Source organism: Phodopus roborovskii, unplaced genomic scaffold (assembly GCF_943737965.1).
Source record: "Phodopus roborovskii unplaced genomic scaffold, PHOROB, whole genome shotgun sequence".
Lineage (NCBI taxonomy): Eukaryota > Metazoa > Chordata > Mammalia > Rodentia > Cricetidae > Phodopus > Phodopus roborovskii.
Window position 1 is genome coordinate 5,652,964 of NW_026126485.1, and position 21,151 is coordinate 5,674,114.

Below are 21,151 nucleotides of genomic sequence, written 5' to 3' on the forward strand. Positions count from 1 at the left end.
AAGATGGGGTTCTTCATGAAGTCATCTCATGAGTATGTTCTTGAATGGTTTGGGGCAAGGTGGAATGCAAGGCCTTTGGGATATTAAATATATGACTTCCCTTTAAAAATAAGTGGGGCTGAAAAGGGAGGGATGGGAATGTCATTGTTCTCACTTTCGTTGGTGACTCTCTTTGTCAGCTTGAGCTTAGGGAGTCTTGAGAAGTGAAGCTACAGAACCAAGAGCCAGTTAGGTTCAGTTCTTCCCACCCACATCCCCACCCCCTTTAATAAATTTTCCCACATGCCTGAAACTCTGGGATGCCTCCTCTGTCTCCATCTTGCAAGTGCTCGAATTACAGTTGTGCACCACCATGCCAGGCTTTTTAATGTGAATTCTCGAGATAGAACTGAGGTTCTTGTACTTGCGGCAGGACTCTACATACTGAGCCATATCCCCAGTCCTTAGTGACAGATAACTTAGCTTTTCTGAATCCCTGTGCCCTTATTGCTAGTAACATGAAAGTTCAGTCTTGCAACTAGTGGATTCACTTCCAATCTGAAATTCTATAACTCTTTCACATTGCTTAGAAGCATTTTCTCTTAACTGTTGACCTCTCCCTTCCCATGGTCTTTTTTATTTTTTAACCACATTTTATTTTTTTCTAGTGCTGCATTCTGAGTAGTGGCCAAGCACGTGACATTCCAAACTTCAGCAAAGGTACAGTAAGGTAAGTGTTTTTCTAGTGGATATTTTGCTTGCAAGGGAATTGATGCCTTGATCTGTAAGAACTAACCAGTGATAAATACAAATTATGAGTTGGTTTGGGGGACAACTTAAATTTTATGCTGTTTGCATCACCTATTCCCCTTATAGATAATGGATTTCACCATGGCGTCTATATACATACTTGTCATTACAATTTGTTCGCATTTATTTCCAGACTGTGTGCATCTTGATATGACTATACAGACATGCTCAATTGCTCAATTGTATCTTAGTAGAAATAACTCTGTCATTTAATCATCTGATTCAAATTTAAAGTCAAGGCATGCTAAGTGAAATTGAACCAAGCTGACTTTATTTTAAATATGTGTGTGTGTGTGTGTGTGTGTATAGAGATGATAAATAGATGGTAAATAGATGACAGATATGTAGATGATTGATTGATAGGTGATAGATATACAGATAGATAGATAGATAGATAGATAGATATAATAATTTACCTCAACAACATCAGAATGCAGAATATTTGCGTTACCATCACATTTCTTAGTTTATACAAACATATCACTGTACATGCATATTCTTGAATAGCTTCTGGGGAGGTGGTATGCTTCTACAAATCTGCTAGGTTAAGAACTGTCCTTTGATTTATATTGTTTTTGTTCAAGTGGTCCAAATTCAGATTGTGAGAATAAAGAAAGAGAAGGTATGAGACAGCACAATTTTCTTTCCATGTTATTGCTGACAACTTTTTCTATCCAGTAAACACTGTTACTATGCTACCCAAAATGCATTCTTCCTTCCTGACAAAAACTTGATGCTGTGAAGGACAGAATAACACTTCAACTAAAAGGTTTACATCATAAAGGGTACAATGACTCATAACTATAACTCTGGTACTCAGGAAACTGAGGCAGAAAGATTGCCATGAACTTAAACCAGTTTAGGCTTCATGAGTTTCAGGCTAGACAGGCTACCACATGAAATCTTGTCTCTGAGGAAAAATAAAACAGCATCCCATCCCATCTCCCCAGCACTCTGCTATAGCTGTTTGATCTGGTTCTAGCCAATGGACTCTGGGCAACATACCTAAAGAAAGTTTCCTTAGGAAGAACTAACTTTGAAATGTTTTCCTTTGCTTCTGTCTCAGGGTCCTAGTGGAGAGGCATAACCTCATATTTCAATCTCAAAGACAGATACAGAACAGCCATAGGGGTTGGGAACAGAGGAACAGAAAGAGAAAATAAGTGTAAGCCCTGAAGAGACTATAGACACACACACACACACACACACACACACACACACACACAGCATACACTTGTACACACACACAAATGCATATTCATGCAATCACTTAGCAGAGCTTATTGGGTCATCTGACACTCAGATCCAATCGAGGACCAAGCAGATTCATAGCCTTCACACTGGGTCTTTATGCTCAACATCTGCCCACACTTTACTTAATCTTCACAGCAGTATGATAGGTTGTGTACTTCTTTTATCTGCATTTTGCAGATGATGAGACAGCTCTAAGATGTTAAGAACTTTATCCAGTCTGTGGCATTCATGACTTTTATACTTGGACTATTGGTTGACCTTCTCCATGTTGCACCTGGCAGTGTGATACCAGGAGCCTGTGCTGTTGCTGGTTATATTTTTTAAGTTATTAAGTGGGCCTGCTCAGCTAAGAAATACTTTGTGAGTTCATAAGATTTCCATTAGATTATTTTACTTATCAAATTAAGTAAACCAAGTGAATCTATTCCTTTCTGGGGGAAAAAGGGAAAGTATATACACAAAAAACATCAGGTCTGGGAGAATGGAGATACATTGGAGTTGCCTGGATCCTGGGTAATGCAATAAATGCAGTACTAATTTCTAGCATCTTCTATCTTATTTTGTACTTTTGAAATAAATGTTTAGAAATTGTGGTCTATGTATGGCCACCAAAATCCATATTTTATCCTATGATGTCAACCTCAAATATTCTTCTTCATACAGCCATTATTTTTAATCATGTTTATTTGGTTCCAGAAAAGAAATAATGTAGATAGAAACTAAATTATGTAATGAGATTTCTTTCCAAGAAAACAATCATGCCAGGTGCTGAGGAAGGCACTGAGCTGCATCCAGGGAGGGGGGGGGACTGAATAATGGGGAAAATCCCTAAGCCGGAAATGAAAGGGACAGGCTGGCAGGTGACAAGTCATCTGGATAGTTTTGGGTTTTTTGTTTGTTTTGTTTTGTTTTTAGGTCGTTTTGCCTTTTTGAGAAACTCAGCTCTTTGTGAGTGGAAAGTGTAAAGATGTTCTTTCAGGCTGATCACACAAAATTGTCCCACACCTCCTTGGGTTTTCTCTGATATTTAGGAAAGACCAAGTGCCTCTTTCGGCCTGCAATCCTTGGGTTATCAGCTCCTCCTTTTTCCTTCACTTTCCTCCAAATGTCTCTGGTATCTTTTGCCACATTCCTCATTACTCTAAGGTATCCCACTGCCTCTCAGATGAGGGCATTAGCTTCCTGATGATCACTTGACTTCCATGCTGGCTACACAGAAACATATTGGATACTCAACAAAATCCACTCCAGGAAACCTAATAAGACCTGCTTGAACCCTCCTCTTCTGTCCTACACGTGTGCAGCGAGCTGCAATACACTGCCATGAGTTAGCACGTCTGAAGGGTTCTAGTTCACTCATTCTTGTTCTCTTCGATTTCATAAGCTCTGACTTTACCCTTTTTTTTTTTTTTTCTCTTCTTGAATGCATCTCATTGTTTCCTCCCTTGGGTCCTTGGCACAGCTCGCTAACACTTCACACCATTTGGCACTTCCAATCATTCACACACATCCTCTTCCTCTCTGGCTTGACCTGGGAACCCACGTTCTATTCCATTTAAAACTGAAAAATGTAACTTTTAAAAGCATATTAGAATATTTGATTGCTAGCAAATACTGATATAGCTTAAGGGCAAGATAGTTATAATTGGGTCACAGTTGTTTATAATTTGTTGTCTCTCCCTCGTCTGTTATTCTCATTCCCTAAAGCACACTCTTCCCTGATGGAGACTTATATTTATTAAAGGTGTGGCTGCAGAGTTAGAAAATAGTGTAGATTTAATTGCTCTCAAAGAACTTAGTCACTGCTTATAGATTACTCCAATATGTCTGCTGCTTCAGTGGATAAGAATGGAAAAAATCCTAGGGGACAATGCTAAGCAACCGGCCAGAGTGGCAGGCAATGGTCCAAGCAGAAAATAACATAAATTGTTTGGATAGACCTCTTGAGGAATCTCAATTTAGTGGTCTCTTTGATCTACAATGAGGGTGAAATGTCATTTCTATGTGTATCTACAGATTTTTGTTTTATTTTTGCTAAACCGATCACATTCACAATCAGAAAGTTGATTGAATGAAGACTCAAAAAGTAAAACACTGAGTTTTCCAACTGCTAATGGCAAACCCTTATCTGTTTATGGACGTGGTAATAACCCATTGTTACCAGTATTCAGTATATGTCAGGAGCAGACACCATGAGTTGAAGCAACATACTGAAAGGCAGGCAGCCACCCTGTGCTGGGTGTCTCCCAGAGAGCACAGCAAAGTTACTTGCTCTTCATGTTGATTGTCACAGCGACTGTGTAGAGTGGCATACCATGTAAATACATTATAAATGCTGACAGGAACATGGAAACCAGAAGAATGTCTGATCTGTCAATTAAGTGCTGTAGCCTCCTGCCTAGATGATAGCAATGCAGGGGCTTTCTATTTGCTGCCAATTGAGATTTGACAGCTGTTGATAAAATATTTACATTCAGATTTCAGTCACACTGACAGTACTTTTGGGTCTCTGGTAGATGATAATTATATGTTAGGAAAACATTTAAAAACTGAGACTGATCCTTTTGAACAGAACCATCTGCTTTTTAAAACTGAACAAAAATGGCCATCCATCCTTTAAAGGACATACCTATGATAAAAGTCAGACACAGGAGGAGAGGAGGTGGCTCAGTGAGTAAAGTGCTTGTCACCCAAGGATGAGGATCTGAGCTCAGATCTTTGGACTGCTATAAAAAGCCATGTATAATGGCACATGAGTTTCATTTCAGTTCAGTGAGGGGAAGAAGGAAATAAGTACCTCTGTGGAGCTTGCTGGCCAGCCAGATTAGTGAGCCACTTTGTCTCAATAAACAAGGTGGAGAGCAGGGAAGACACCTTCCTCTCTCTTAGTCCTATGCACAGAAAACTGTACTTGCAGTTCTTACAGAGGATCTGGGTTCAGATCTCAGCACCCACATGGTGACTCACAAGCATCTGTAACCCCAGTTTCAGGGGATCCAATGCCTTCTTCTGGCCTCTGAAGGCACCAGGCATGCATGTGATATGCATGCATTCAGGTAAACATGCATATACATAAATAAAACAAATATTGTAAAAATTAACAAGAATAAATCTTAAAAAATACAGCAACACAGTCATAGCAAGCAAGATAAACTGGGAGATTATGTTCATGAAAATTCAGGTTTGGAGTTTGTGTGTGGTAGTTTTTAAGGAAAAGAAGGGTTTTAAAAAGCTGCACAACACAGAGAAATACAATTACAGTCTGAGAGAAGCAGGAGGGTTCTTGTGCTCATGATGAAAAAGTTGTGGAAATGGACTTGAAATTAAAGGAATGACCTTTGTGCCAAGCAGCATACATGGGAGGCCAGAGGAAACTTTCACAGCCATTGAAGAAAGCCTTAAGGGAAGCTTGTAATGTGATAAAATGGAGCGTGTGGGGTAGTGTGTGTGTGTGTGTGTGTGTGTGTGTGTGTGTGTGTGCGCGCGCGCGCACGCGCGCGCGTGCATTACATTTGCATTCCAGTATCATAGGGAAAAACAGGAAATTCAATTTATACAATTTCTCATTGTTCTGAGGCAGCAAACCCTTTCCAATTTCAGGGTGTTCTTTCAGCAAGACACTTATTTAATTCTTGCTGCGTGTTCCTGGGATAGGAGTGCAAGGTGACCAGTATGGATGCTTTAATAAGAAGCCTGTTCCTTTGATGAGCTGAAAATCCAATGTGATTGATGATAAGCTGTGTGTGTTTTTTAATTCTGTGAATTCTTCGTTATGGCACCAGGTTCAAGTTATGTGATCAAACCACCATGATCTGTGTCTTTGATTTGTTTGAAGTCCTGGAGTTTTTATGGGGATAGACTCAGAGATGCTATGTAGAAGAAATGTTTATAAAAGGGAGATGGTGATTGGCATGTAAGTTAGAATAAGAGGCAATGCATTTGCATGACTTTAGGGGCTAGGAATGCAACTTTAAGAAAAGAGCAATATGAAACCAGACACAACTAAATAGATTTGATGAACTGACTGATTGACCTTAAGGCCAAATATATTTTATTTAAAATGAAATTACAATGTGGGTGTAAGTCTTTATCCTTTGACAAACAGAAATATTTCTATGTGTATAAATTGGACTTTATATATTCTATTTTTCTTTCTTTTAAATGTATTTTAACCTGAAAACAACTTATACATTGAGTATGTTCCCTTCATACCCACCCTCTATTTCCTCACCCCTCCCATTAGTCCCCTTTTTTCCCCAAATTTACTTTTACTTTCATGTCATATGTGCATGCATAATATTGTGTATTTGTATAAAATCAGACCCCAAATGAGAGAAAACTTACAATATTTGTCTTTTTTAGAGGACAGAGTTTAAGTGAAAAAAAAAAATACAAAGAACAACAGAACAACAGGGGGTTGTAAATATGAAAGCAATGCAAATAACAGCTCTGGACATTGATGATCACACAGAGGATGTGGGATAACAGAATGGATAAAGGGAGGGGAATAGAATGAAATGGACCATCTATACTAAATGAGCTTGTATTTTATCCTGAATGCAAAAAAAAAAATAAAAGCACTGGAAAGGCCTGACATGGTCAAGGCATGGGGGTAACATTAATGGACAGTGACCTATAGAACACAATACTTTAATAGTATATTATGAACACATTCATGTATTTTGATTATAAGAACAGTGCAGTGCTTGTTATAGAAATGTTAGTCATGGATATTATGATTTGAGTGATTTCATGTGCCTCAAATCACTATGTTAAGATCCTGACTTCCAAAGTGATTTGAAGGTGGGATGTTTGGAAGGTGCTTGTGGATAATGACAGAACCACCTTGAATGGGACTAGACCTAAAAAATAAATTTAAGAGATCTGCTATATGACTATATAAAGACTTAATAAAAAGACATAATTATGAGCCAAGAAGATTCCACCATGAGCTTCTCTTCTTCCAAAATTGTAAAAACTAGATGATGTGCTGGGAATGTCTTTGTCAGCTTGACACAGGCTAGAATTGTTTGGGAAGCTGTAGATTGCTTTTGGCAAGATTGACATGTTTACTATGTTTATCCTACCTATCCAAGAGCATGGGAGATCTTTCCATTTTCTGCTATCTAATTTAATTTCTTTCTTTAGAGCCAAAAAGTTCTTATTATATAGGTCTATTACTTGTTTGGTAAGTGTTACACCGAGATACTTTATGTTGCTTGTGGCTATTGTAAAGGGTGATGTTTCTCTGATTTCTTTCTCTGTCTCTTTGTAGTCTGAAAAAAATAGGGCTACTGATTTTTTTTTTTTTTTTTTTTTTTAGTTTATCTTGTATCCTGCTAGTTTGCTGAAGGTGTTTATCAGCTGTAGGAGTTCCCTGGTAGAGTTTATGTAAACTATCATATCATCTGCAAATAGAGACAGTTTGACTTCTTCCTTTCCAATTTGGATCCCCTTGATCTCCTTTTGTTGTCTTATAGCTTTAGCTAGAACTTCAAGTACAATATTGAAGAGATATCGAGAGAGAGGGCAGCCTTGTCTTGTTCCTGATTTTAGAGGAATTGGCTTAAGTTTATCTCCATTCAGTTTGATGTTGACAGTTGGTTTGCTGTATATTGATCTTATTATGTTTAGGTATGTTCCTGTTATCCCTGACCTCTCCAAGACCTTTATCATGAAAAGGTGTTGAATTTTGTCAAAGGCTTTTTCAGCATCTAGGGAGATAATCATATGGTTTTTCTTTTTCAGTTTGTTTATATGGTGGATCATGCTGATAGATTTTTGTATGTTAAAATTGAAACTAAAGAAAGGTCTAGAGAACTACAAGACTGCCGCCCACTAACAATTTGAGCTTCCGTGGAAAGGCTACCATAAATGCCCTTCCCGGATAGTGAGATCAATTAACTAGCTTATCCACCATCATGGAGCCCTAATCTAATACCTGTTGGAAACAGGAGAAAACTCCCATACATAAACACTGAGTCGAACTAGAACCCAGATGCAGATGGAGAAGACAAGACCAGGCTGCAGAAACACATAGAGATAGCTGACCTGAACAAGGGGGAGCTAACGGGCCCCAGACTGATAGCAGGGAAGCCAGCATGGTACTGACTCAAGCCCCCTGAATATGGGTCTCAGCCAGAAGGATAGAGCAGTCTAAGGGATGGAGCCAGGATGTATCCCTGGTGCACAAAAGGACCTTGCTAACACATCCCCCATGGAGGGATAACTGCCTTAACAGGAAACAGGAGAGAAGCCCTAGTCCCTACTTCAAATGACCTGTCAGATCTACACTACCCCAACTGGATGGCATTGTCCTACATATGGAATTGGGGTGGGGGTGGGAGGGGAGGGTGGTTAGAGTGCATGTGAGAGGGCAGAGAGGGTAAAAGTGAGGGAAGGAGGGAGGGAGAAGGAACTGGGATCAACATGTAAAATAATAAATTAAATTTAAAAAAAGGAATTGTTTGGGAAGAGGGAATCTCAACTGTGAAAAATATCTCCATCAAATTGGCAAAAAACACATCCATTTTCTTAATTATTGATGTGGGAGGGCTCAGCCCACTGTTGGTAGTGCCTCCTCTGGCCATCTCTTCCTGGATTGTATAAGAAAGCAGGCTGAGCAAGCCATGAAGTACAAACCAGTCACCAGTGATCCTCCATGGACTCTGCATCAGTCCCTGCCCCCATGTTCTTGTTTTGGGTTTCTGCCAACTTTCCTTCATGATAAACTATAACTTGTAAGGTGAAATAAACCCTTTTCTCCCCAGGTTGCTTTGTATCATGGTGTTTATCACAAGAGAAAGAAACTAGGACAGAAGTTGGTACTAGAGTGTGGGATGTTGTTATGATAGACCTGACTATTGGTGGGACTGGCATTAAGAGCAGTGTCAATTCAAATGCTTTGAATTTACCTTTATTGCTCCCAGTAATATCAGTAGCACTCTTGGTAATAATAACAATATTAGTTATAATTTCACTTCTCTCAGCCTTAGTTTTTGTCTGTAAAATGGGGTCAGTGATCTACCTTGCCACTAGGGATTGCTATGAGAATAATAAGGAAATTCCTCATACACTCAAGTGTAAGGGGTGGATATGAGAGCATTTTTAATAGGTTGCTTCTACCTATTCAAGACCATGGAGATCTTTCCATTTTCTGATATCTTTAATTTCTTTCTTTAAAGACTTAAAGTTCTTGTCATATAGGTTTTTCACCTGTTTGGTTATGATTATCCCAAGATATTTTATGGTGTTTGTGGCTATTGTGAAGAGTGATGTTTCTAAGATTTCTTTCTCAGCCCCTTAATTTCATATATATATATATATATATATATATATATATATATATATATATGATTTTTTTTAGTTAATCTTGTATCCTGCCACATTACTGAAGGAGTTTATCACACACACACACACACACACACACACACACACACACACACATTCTGCAAATAGTAAAAGTTTGACTTCTTTCATTCTCCTTGATCCCCTTGCATCCCCTTGATCTCCTTTTGTTGTCTTATTTTTCTAGCTAGAACTTCAAGAACAATAGTGAACAAATATTGAGAGAGTGGAAAGCCTTGTCTTGTTCCTGATTTTAGAGGAATAGCTTTGGATTTCTTTCCATTTAGTTTGAGGTTGGCTGTTGGCTTGCTGTATATTACCTTTGTAATCTTTAGGTATGCTCCTTGTATCCCTGATTTCTCCAAGATCTTTATCATGAAGGGGTATTGTATTTTGTCTAAGGCTTTTTTAGCATCTAATGAGATGACCATATGGGGTTTTTTTTCAGTTTGTTTATATGGTGGATTACTTTGACAGACTTTTGTATGTTGAACCATCCTTGCATTTCTGGGATGAAGCCTACTTGACCATGGTGGGTGACTTTTCTGATGTGTTCTTGGATTCAGTTTGCCAATATTTTATTAAGTATTTTTGCATCAATGTTTAGGAGAGAGATTGATCTATAGTTCTCTTTCTAAGTTGCATCTTTGTGTGGTTTTGATACCAAGGTAATTGAAGTCTCATAAAGAGTTTGGCAATGACCCTTCTGTTTCTATTGTGTGGAACAATGTGAGGAGTATTGATATTAGCTCTTCTTTGAATTTCTAGTAAAATTCTGCACTGAAATCTTCTGCCTGCTAGGTGCAGTTTCCCCTGCCGGTCTGGTCCCACCGGTGTGCCAGCCCCAGATAACACAGAGAGAGGCTGTATTAAATATAATTCTGTTGGCCAGTTACTAACATTTCTTACTGGCTAGCTGTCTTAAATATTAACCCATTTCTATTCATCTAAATATTTTCACATGGTCTTATCTTACTGGAGAGAGGGGCCGGTGTTCTGCTCTCTCCAGTCTCTACATCTTGACTCCTCCTTATTACTTCCAGGATCCTCCTTGTCTCCTACTCCCACCTATCTTGCTTTCCTATTGGCTAATATTGGCTTTATTCATTAACCAATATGAGAAACATATTTACAGAATGACATCTCCCATCATCTGCCCCTGATCATTTTTGCTTGGAAGACTTTTGATGACTGCTTTTATTTATTAGGGGTTATCAGTCTCTTTAAATTGTTTGTTCTAGATTTAAGTTTAGTATGTTATATCTACTCAGAAAATTGCTCATTTCCTTTAAATTTCCAATTTTGTGGAGTATAGGTTTTTGAAGCATGACCTGATGATTCTATCGATTTCCTCATTGTCTGTTGTTATGTTCCCTTTTTGATTGCTGATTTTGTTGATTTGCATATTCTCTCTCTGCCTTTTGGTTAGTTTTGGATAAAGGTTTGTGTCTTTTTGATTTCCTTGAAGAAATAACACTTTGTTTCGTTGATTCTTTGTACTGTTTTCTTTGTTTCTATTTTATTGATTTCAGCCCTCAATTTGTTTGTTTGCTGGCATCTACTCCTCCTGGGAGAGTTTTCTTCTTTTGTTCTAGAGCTTTCAGATGTGCTGTTAAGTCACTAGTGTGAGAGTTACCCAGTTTCTTTGTGTAGGCACTATGAACTTTTTCTCTTAGCACTGTTTTCAAAGTGTCCCATAGGTTTAGTTATGTTGTGAATCCATTTTTGTTGAATTCTAGGAAATGTTTAGTTTCTTTCTTTATTTCTTCCTTGATCCAGGAGTAATACAATTGAGTCTTGTTTAATTTCCACCTGTTTGTAGGCTTTCTGCAATTTGTGTTGCTGTTGAAATCTAACTTTAATCCATGGTGATCTGATAAGATACAGGGGGTTATTCCACTTTTTTGTAGCTGTTGAGGTTTGCTTTGTTGCCACGTATGTGGTAGATATTGGAGATGGTTCCATGAGGTTCTGAAAAGAAGAAGGTATATTGTTTTGTGTTTGGGTGGGATGTTCTATAGATGTCAGTTAAACCCAACTGAATCATAACTTCTATTAGTTCCTTTATTTCTCCGTTAAGTTTCTGTCTGGTAGTCCTGTCTGGTGGTGAGAGTGGGATATTTTAGTCTCCCACTATTAGTGTGTGAACTTTGATGTGTGATTTAACCTTTAGTAATGTTTCTTTTACAAATGTGGATTCCCTTATATTTGGGGCATAGATGTTGAGAATTGAGACTTCATAGTGATGAATTTTTTTTCTGTAACAAATATGGAATGTCCTTCATTTCTTTTGATTATTTTTAGTTTGAAATCTATTTTGTTGGATATTAGGACAGCTATACCAGCTTTCTTAGGTCCATTTGATTGTAAAATCTTTTCTCAACCCTTTGCTCTGAGGTAATGTCCATCTTTGAAGTTGAGGTACGTTTCTTATGTGCAGCAGAAGGATGAATTCTGTCTTCACATCTATTCCGTTAACGTCTTTTTATAGGTGAATTGAGACCGATGATATTAGGAGGTATTAATGGCCAATGATTGTTAATTCCAGTTATTTTTGGATTTGGTGGTGGTAGTGGTATTGTATATGTGTTTCTCTTTTGGGGGTGGTAATATTGTATTATCTATTGCCTATGCTTTTGTGGGTGTAGCTAACTTCCTTGTGTTGGAGTTTTGCTTTTAGTACTTTATGTAGCACTGGATTTATGGATATGTAGTGTTTAAATATGGTTTTGTCATGGAATATCTTGTTTTCTCAGTCTATAGTGATTAAAAGCTTAGCTGAGTATAGTAGTCTAGGCTAGCATCCATGGTATCTTAGTGCCTACAAAGCATCTACCCAGCACCTTCTGGCTTTCAAAGTTTCCATTGAGAAATCAGGTGTGATTCTGATAAGTATGCCTTTATATGTTTCTTGGCATTTTTTTCCTTTGCATCTCTTAATAGTTTTCTTTATTCTGTATATTTTGTGTTTTGGTTATTATGTGGTGAATGGACTTTTGTTATGATCGAGTCTATTTGGTTTCTGTAAGCTTCTTGTACTTTCATAGGCAAGTACTTCTCTAGATTGGTAATGTTTTCTTCTGTGATTTTGTTCAATATGGTTTCTGTACCTTTTAGATGGACTTCTTAACCTTCTTATATACCTATTATTCTTAGGTTTAGTTTTTTTCATGGTGTCCCATATTTCCTGGATATTTTGTGTTAAGAATTTGTTGGATTTAATGTTTCCTTTAGTCAAAGAATCTAATTCCTTTATTGTACCTTCAATACTTATGATTCTCTCTTCTATCTATTGCATTCTATTGGTTATGTTTGCATCTTTAGTTCCTGATCATTTATGGAGATTTCCCATTTCCAGCATTCTCTCAGTTTGTGTTTACTTTATTGCCTCTATTTTAATTTTCAAGTTTTGAACTGTTTCCTTTACCTATTTGATTGTTTATTATTGGCTTTTTCTGCTTTCTTTAAGGGATTTGTTTATATCTTCCATTTTTGTTTGTATTTTCCTCCATTTCTTTAAGGGGGTTTCTCATTTCCTCTTTAAGGACCTCTATCATCTTCATAAAGTTATTTTTAAGCATATTTCCTTCTGGTTCATGTGTGTTGGAATGTTCAGGTCTTGCTGGTGTAGAATCCCTAGTTTTTGGTGGTGCCATATTGCTCTTTATGTTGTTAAGTGTATTCTTATACTGTTGTCTATACATCTCTTCCTCCAGTGGCTGCAGATGGGCCTGTGCTTCAGGGGGTCACTCATCCTCCAATTGGTGTAGATGGGGCCTGTGACTTATTAGGTTCAAGACCTGCTAAGGTTATAGAGTGAGTTCAAGTTTAATTTGAACTTAACCAGAAGACTGGGATATGGCTGAATAGAAGGCTGGTATGTTCAAGGCTCTAAATTTTATCCCCAATACTGGGAGAAGATGCTAATATAGTCAATTAATTTCCTTATCAATAAATTTCATTTTAATGAATACATAATGACAAGCTGCATGAGCTAGAGTAATTTTTATGAAGAAATGTGCCTCACTGAGAAATAGAGGTGGGACACTGTGGAACATTGAAACTATAATAAAGACAAGGGTATGACCATTCAGAAGAAGGACAATTAAAGTATGTAATGGACATCATTAAATAGTGCCTAGACCCTTGTCGCATATGCTTCATACGGCAGATATTCTTATAAGAGAACAGAGATTGTGTGGTTTACACCTAGAGGCATGGAACCATCATGGAGGATGACTCAGTTGCTCTGAACAAAACTAAAGAGCAAACCTAGCTCAGAGACAAAATCAGGGGTTCTCCTCTCTTGTTTTCATACTCCCTGGAATGAGAACTCTAGTCACTTGAGTGACTATATTCAACCCTTTCAGGGGCTAATAAAAGAAATCTAATTCTCAGGTGTAGTCCAAGGAACATTAGCTAGAAGCCTATTGGCAATACAGAATCTTTGACCCCAACTCAGCCCTAGTGAGTCATATACTGCTGTCCACATTGTCTCCAAGTGACTCATAGGCACACTAAAATTTGAACAGCCCTGACATCAAGGTTAAAAATGTGGCTTTAAAGTGCATGGATGTTGATTCAATGCTTACTCCCCCTTGGGCAAACTAATTTCCTAATCTCCTTCACCCATCTGTACTCTGTAGTCATAAGCACCTCATAAACACTATCAGGAGAGACAAATGAGGTAGTTACAGGTAAGGTGTTTATATATAGCACTTGCCTTTTACCAAGCACTCAATAAATGTTAGCTGTTTTGATTATTTCCTCTCTGCTGAGCAGGGGCAAAGGGAAATAATGAGGAAGACAAGATCTCCATACTATCTTTCTCCCTACTTTTTCAACTCTATGCTGTCTGCAAAATAGAAATGAGTAACATTTAGTTTCAGGCATGGAGTTGCATATGTATCTGATCATTTTCTGAGTTTTCTTCTCCTTTAATATTATTTCTTCCTACATCACTATGGTCAAATCATTCTGTCTCCTTGAGCTTCATTTTCTTCCTTAGCGTAGGATGGTAATTTCAGCATATCTACTGTATTGTGAAGATCAATTGAAATGGTCCATCTGATGTTCTTTTTTGTTTGTTTGTTTGGTTTTTTTTTTTTTTTTGTTTTGTTTTAATTAGAACTGTTTTGAGAAGGATAGCATGGTAGAAAGATAAAAGGCTACCCAATGTTCGACTCTGAGTTATTATGTCTGTAGCAATATGATTTAAATGACCAACAGGACTATGCCCCAGTGGGAAATAAGAACCAGGGCTGGGATGGTGATTTATTCAGGAACAATTAAAGTAGAGGAAGAAACGCCTTGGTGTAGATCAGAGCCAAATTCTGATACAACATAGACAAGGAAAGATTTAGAGCCAGAGTATAAGGTGAAGTCAATAGATGATTAAGTATTAGAGGAAACATCTGAGGCAGAGGAGTGGTATCTGAGTTAAATAAATCTCTTGTTAAGATTCTTGGTGAAGGCTCAAGGATCAGACAAGGTCCGAGAAGTGGGAAAAGAAGGTCTTGGACTGATTCACAAAGAAATCACATGTCAAGGGTGGATTATCAATAAGCTGATTTAGCATAACTGGGTTAAAACTGCATGTTGTAGAAATAGATGGAAAAGTGGGAAGATCAAAGAGCACTTGGGAATGAAGTTCAGACAAGAATGACTCAAGCTCTGCTCAGAATTGTGTCTACAAGAGGAAAAGTCAGGAAGGGTTGCAGGCTGGAAGGAGTGGGAGGTGACTATATCATTAGAAACAGAGGCATCTACAGAGCTGAAAGCTGCTTTTTAAAATGATCCAGACACCTCAGGACTGCTTAACCAGTTTAATTGTGGAAAATAGGCCACATATATTAAGAAAACAGAATAAAATGAAACATATAGAAAAGAAATTTTCTGCTAAATGAGGCGGGAAAAATTGATTACATTGCTTGAATTTTGAAAGACAAAGGATTCTGATGGATGGTGTGCCAGTGATGAACCAAGTCTGGGAACAGAGCTGCAACCCTGCTGGAGGAAATAGCAAATGAAACAACAGTGTCAGGAAGGAGCCTGTGAAAAAAGAATCAAGACACTTCTTTGGGAAATCCAGGTGGGACGGGATTGGAGGGGGAATAGGGAAAGATAAGTCAAGATTAAGCTTAAAGGAACTGCATGTTCCATTCCTAATTTCCAGGAGTGTATGGTCACATGGCCTTTGAACTGGGAATTGGAATTGGGCTCTTTTCTTTTTTCTTTTTCATTTTTTCTTTTTTTTTTTTTTTTTTTTTTTTTCTTTTTGACATATTGACCTGACATCCATCATTGAGCTAAAGCTGGAATTAGTAAGAAGACAGAAAAGGTGTTACTATCAGTGGCCCAAAGAAAAGTAATAAAGTTCTGAGCTGAATTTGTGATATAATGGCTTTCTTTATCCATGATTTTGCTTTCCAAGTTTCTGTTACCTACTATCAATTACAGTTTGAAAATATTAAATGGAAAATTCCATAAGTAAACAACTCATAAGATGTGAATTGTATATTTTCATAAGTAGTATGATAAGGTCTCTTTTCATAATAGTCAGTCCCACTTAGGACATGATCCATCTCTTTCTTCAAAGTATCAATGCTAGAAACACTACCTGCTAGTTAATACTTAGTAGTCTTCACGTTTATCAGATTGACTATCATGGTATAGCAGTACTTTATTCAAGTGACTCCTACTTTATTTAATAATAGGTCCAGAGAACATATGGGACAAAGAAAATACCCAGGCATAAAAAATAGGAGGAACAGATTAACTTCAGTACTATGTGAAAGGCTTCAGGACATAGATAATACATACAACCTAAGTAGGATTTTGTATTGTGCTCATTTTTTACATCCCTGCTTAGGCTTAGAACAGATTACCATGGATAACAAGCTGTACTGAGAATGTAAATGCAAGGCATTTGGTAACAATTTCTCCCTGACTGGCTCACATTCACTCCTGCATATCAGAAAGTTTTGGTGTCAGAGGGAAACAAGAATCACCTTCTCTCACTGGACATTGCTCTCGCCAAGTTCCATCTTTGGTTTTATTTTTATTAAAGGTGATATGAGTGGAAGAGCAAATATTACTAGTTCCTTGTTCTATTTTTATGCCCTGCCCCCGTGGAAGGGAAGAGAAAAAGGAAGAGTTCTATTCATGTGTCATAGTTCTAGACTTATAGTAGTTTGCTAATTATAAGTTCCATTGTCTTGGTCTCAAAAGGAATCCATGAGCTAAACTAAGTATAATCAGGACTCCCAGGCCCCAATGATTACACAGCTGCAAATGTGCAGCCAGAATGTCAGCCAGCCTTAGTGTTTTTGCATGCCAAAAGGCCAAGTGGAGTCAAGTCAAACTGCTTCTTGTGTTTTCACAAAAACAACTTTTTTTTTTCAATACCTAACAATAGGGCTCAAGGCTACAGCTTGGAAAACTTCAGTTTCATCTTTGACAGACTGAACTGGTTTTTTTCCCATCTGTTGAATAGGAAAAGATAGTCTTACTTTCAGCTATTCCTGCCTTTCTAATGGGTTTTTGAGTTCCATGATTTCAAGATGCTTTAATAGAGACCAAAATTAAACATATGTTGTATGTCTTGTGCACATGGTAAAGAAATGTCTATCTGATGTGTAATTCTTTAAACCAGAGACAGCCTCTCTTCATCTCATGTCCTCTCCACCCCTGGTGCCCACCTGCTTTTTCTCACCTAAAATTAGTCTATTGATTTATACAATATTGATTTATACAATTAGACAGGCAAAAATAATACTCATTCAATCTTGAAACACCTCTCCTAGGTGGGAATACATATCCCTGATGCACGAAAGGACTTTGGGAGCACATTCCCATGGAGGGATACTCCCTTAGCCTAGAGACGGGGGGGAGGGACTAGATGCTACTCCAAACGACTTGACAGAAAATGATGATCCCTCCTGGAAGGCATCACCCTCCCTGTGTAGTGGGGTGGGGAATGGGATAGTGGGACTTGGGGGGCAAGGGAGATAGGGAGGGAGAGGGAACAGGGATCAATATGTAAAATAAGAAAAAATAATAAAATTGAAAAAAGAAAAGAAATAAGAAAATTGATTTGGTGTTAACTAGTCTTTGGGCAGAAATTAATATTAAGAGCTGGAATTCAGCTCACTGAAAGAGTGCTTTCCTGGCATGTACAAGCAACTTAATTCCAACAGTTAAGATAAGTAGGTAGATTGTGGGTGCATAGATTGATGGATGGATAGGCAGATAGACAAGCAGACAGACAGACAAGAGACAGATGAATAAATGATAGATGGATAGGTAGATAGATAATAGTAGATACATAGATAATGACAGATAACAATTAGAGAAAGATGATAGACAAATAGATCTATACATCAATAGATAGATAACAGAATGGAAGGAACTAAAAATTGGTGTTAGGATTATGGGTGGTATTTTAAATTACATCATATTTCACACCATCCATATTAAATTTTAAAAGCTAGTATTAAATTATATTTCCAACTTGACTAATCATACTTTACTAATATCTCTTGCCTGTACTATTTTTAAAAGATACATTTCTTTAGCTATGTTGATGTACATATCAAAGATTTATTTTTTTATATGCCAATGGTTCACAAAATTTATATTTCACATTATTTTAGGAGATGGCAAAGAATTCTGAATGTTTGGCTTTGAAAGGGCAGTCCATTAGCATTGATGTTTTCTGTTAACAATTTTTTTTACAAAACATTCTAACATAAGGTTATACTGACACAATGACCTCCTCATTTCAGAAAATGAGAGGGAGGCCAACAGGTCTTTTGCACAAGAACTGGATCTCTCTCTATCCCACCTCTAGATACATTCCATCACCATTTCCAATGGCTCATCTCTGAGCCTTCTTCTTCAGTGAGAATTTTTTAATATTCTATATTCCTTTCTTAATTTAAAGTAGATGATTCTGTCTTACTAGTGGAAAGAACTGAAAGATAAATACAAAGTACACTGATGTTTCATTTAATAACACATGAAGATCAATTACATTTTCACTCCCCATAATCAAGCACCACAGAGAAAAGTATAGGAAAATGGAATTTGTGGTATTAACTCAGATAGAGTGTAAAGGAATTAATGATGGAATATACTTACGGTATACGGTGTAGAATTTATTTACTGAGGGAGTTCTCTGGGGTGATGAAAACATTCTCACTGCAGAGCAGCAGCCACTGGCTGCCTGTGGTTACTGAGCATTTGAAATGGAACCAGTAAGACTTGAAGAAATGAAATTTTAATTCTCAGAACTTAATTCAAAACAGTCATATGTGGCGATGTCTACCATATTCAACAACAGGTCAACTTTCCCATTTGACCTTCCTCTTCTGAACCACACAACACAGAAAATTGTTTGAATGTGTCTTCAAAATGTTCCTGAGGATGGAACAAAGCTACTGCAATTCCAACAGGCATAAAACAGGCTAGAACTTTATACTCTGCTGTGTAAATGAGGTCCTGCTTTCACAGTCACTGAAAGAGGAAAGTGAGATATTCATCATTTAAAAAGTCACCTTTGACCTCTAAATAGGACAAGTGGACTAGTTTTCATTCTTTGCTCCCTACTCTCAGCTTTAAACATATGCACCACAGTCTTCCCATTGTTGTTTTGATTATTTCTGCTCTTGAGCCTAGTATTATGCTCCTTCCTCACCTTTTACACTATTTTACCTCCCTACACTCACCAAATCACAGCTATTTCAAGGGTTTTGACTTAGCTCTTTTGAAAAGCTTCCATGGACAAATAAACCCATGAAAAAATGTGCTCCTTAAATCTGGCACTAAAGAAATATTCAGAGATCCATAAAGATGACACCAAGTAAGAATCTAGGCAGTAGTAGAGAGGCTGCCTTTGATGCCCTTCCCCTATAAAGAGATTGATGACTACCTTAATTGCCATCCTAAAGCCTTCATCCAGTAGCTGATGGAAGCAAAAGCATGCACCCACAGATGAGCACTGAGCCAAACTCCTGGAATCTAGTTTTATAGAGAGAGGAGGGATGAGCAAAGAAGTCAAGACCATGCTGGAGAAACTACAGAAACAGCTGACCTGACCTAAAGAGATCACAGGTATACTAGTCACAAAGCTGGGGAACCACCATTGGACCGAACCAAGCCCTCTGAATGTGGGTGCCAGTTAGGAGGCCTGGGCCATGTGACCTCTAACAGTGGAACCATAATTTATCCCTAGTACACTAATGGTCTTTGGATGGATACTATTTTAGCCCAGATAAATGGAAGAGGGACTAGGTCCTGCCCCAAATGATGAGACAGATTTTGATGATCCTCCATGGAAGTCCTCACTGTCCTTAAAGAGGGGTCCAGTGGGGGGCATGGGAGGATGGGGAATTGATATGTAAAATAAGATCGCTTCTAAATTTTAAAAAAAATGCACTCTTTTAGCTTTCTAAAATATATATATATATATATATATATATATATATATATATATATATTGCTCCGAACAAACATGAAAGGCATGTAGAACAATGAGAAATAATGACATCTTCATAGGTGGTAATGACTTACCATGAGTTTATTTACCTCTTGAACTGCACAGTGATAGTCAAGATGGGAGGGTGTCAATGTCAGGAGTTCGTAAGTACAATGGTTAATCTTCATCATCAACTTGAGAAGATTTAAAATCACTGCAGAAACATACTTCTGGGTGTGTTTATGAGGTTTCCAGGGAGGTTTAACTAAGTGGGTAAGTCCTACCCTCAATTTGGGTCGCAGACTGAATAATGAGAAAATTAGCTGAGCAGCAGCATTCATCTCTGCTTCTTGCCTGTGGTTGCAATGTGACCATCTACCTCCCATTCCTGCTACCAGGCCTTCCCCACCATCAAACACTGTATTTGAAATCATAATCTTTCCTTCCTTAAACTGTATTTGTCAAAGCAATGGGAAAAGTAACTAATACACTGAGGAGAGAAGAATGCACAGATGCAACACTGTGGACTTTCAGGATAGTGAGACAGATTTGTATAGTGCTGGATCCATGGAGTGTAGAGCACCCAAGCGAGCACTAGTGTCAACCCTGAACTTTTCTCATACATGTTAATATTGCATAATTCAGTATGCCAAGGAACCTGTATCGATGTGAGATGTTACGAATAACAAGAGAAAAGATGTTAAATGTGATGGTAAATAGGGAGGACCTCATATGGGAATGCTTTGTTTTATTTTCCTTCGGCTCTAAAACTACCCTAATAAAGGAGAGCTGATAACTATAATAGAATTTAATATAAGAATAGAAGGGAATGGAATGGAATAGGTGAATAAAATGAATAGAGTAGGGTAGGATAGAATAGGATAGGATAGGATAAGATGAATATAGCAGTCCTAAGCACACCATGTATCCCGTGACTATCATTGCAGGGAACATCAGCTTTTGAGATGCCTATATGTATATGTGTTGGCTTTCATGTATGCATTAATAACTTACAGTATAACTATATATGGATGTATATGTGAATATGAATATTGCAGAAAAGAAGTAATCTGGCAAAATGCTATTTTAAGGGATCTCTGTAATACCTATTTTCCACCCAACTGAAAGCTAATCAGGATTCTAACAATGATTGCACCTCACACAAGAAGTATTTCATCCATAGACTAGTGGATATGACATGTGATTAGCACAATGTGTCTATTTCTGAAAACTATTATACATAATAGTAGTAAGAGGCTTTATGGAGGCCTCTCACTATGGGAA

At 37.7% G+C, this 21,151-nt stretch overlaps 1 protein-coding gene across 2 annotated transcripts in view; it reads left to right on the forward strand.

The window, feature by feature from the left end:
* Nucleotides 1-647: 647 nt before the first annotated feature.
* The window catches only part of Chrm3 (cholinergic receptor muscarinic 3), a 262,367-nt gene continuing 241,863 nt past the window's right edge, over nt 648-21,151 (forward strand). The window contains exon 1 of one of the 2 annotated variants that reach the window (XM_051194768.1): nt 648-699. The gene's annotated coding sequence lies outside the window, so the exon portion shown is untranslated. Of the gene's footprint in view, nt 710-21,151 lie in introns of both variants that reach the window. The other variant, XM_051194767.1, reaches the window with a different exon arrangement.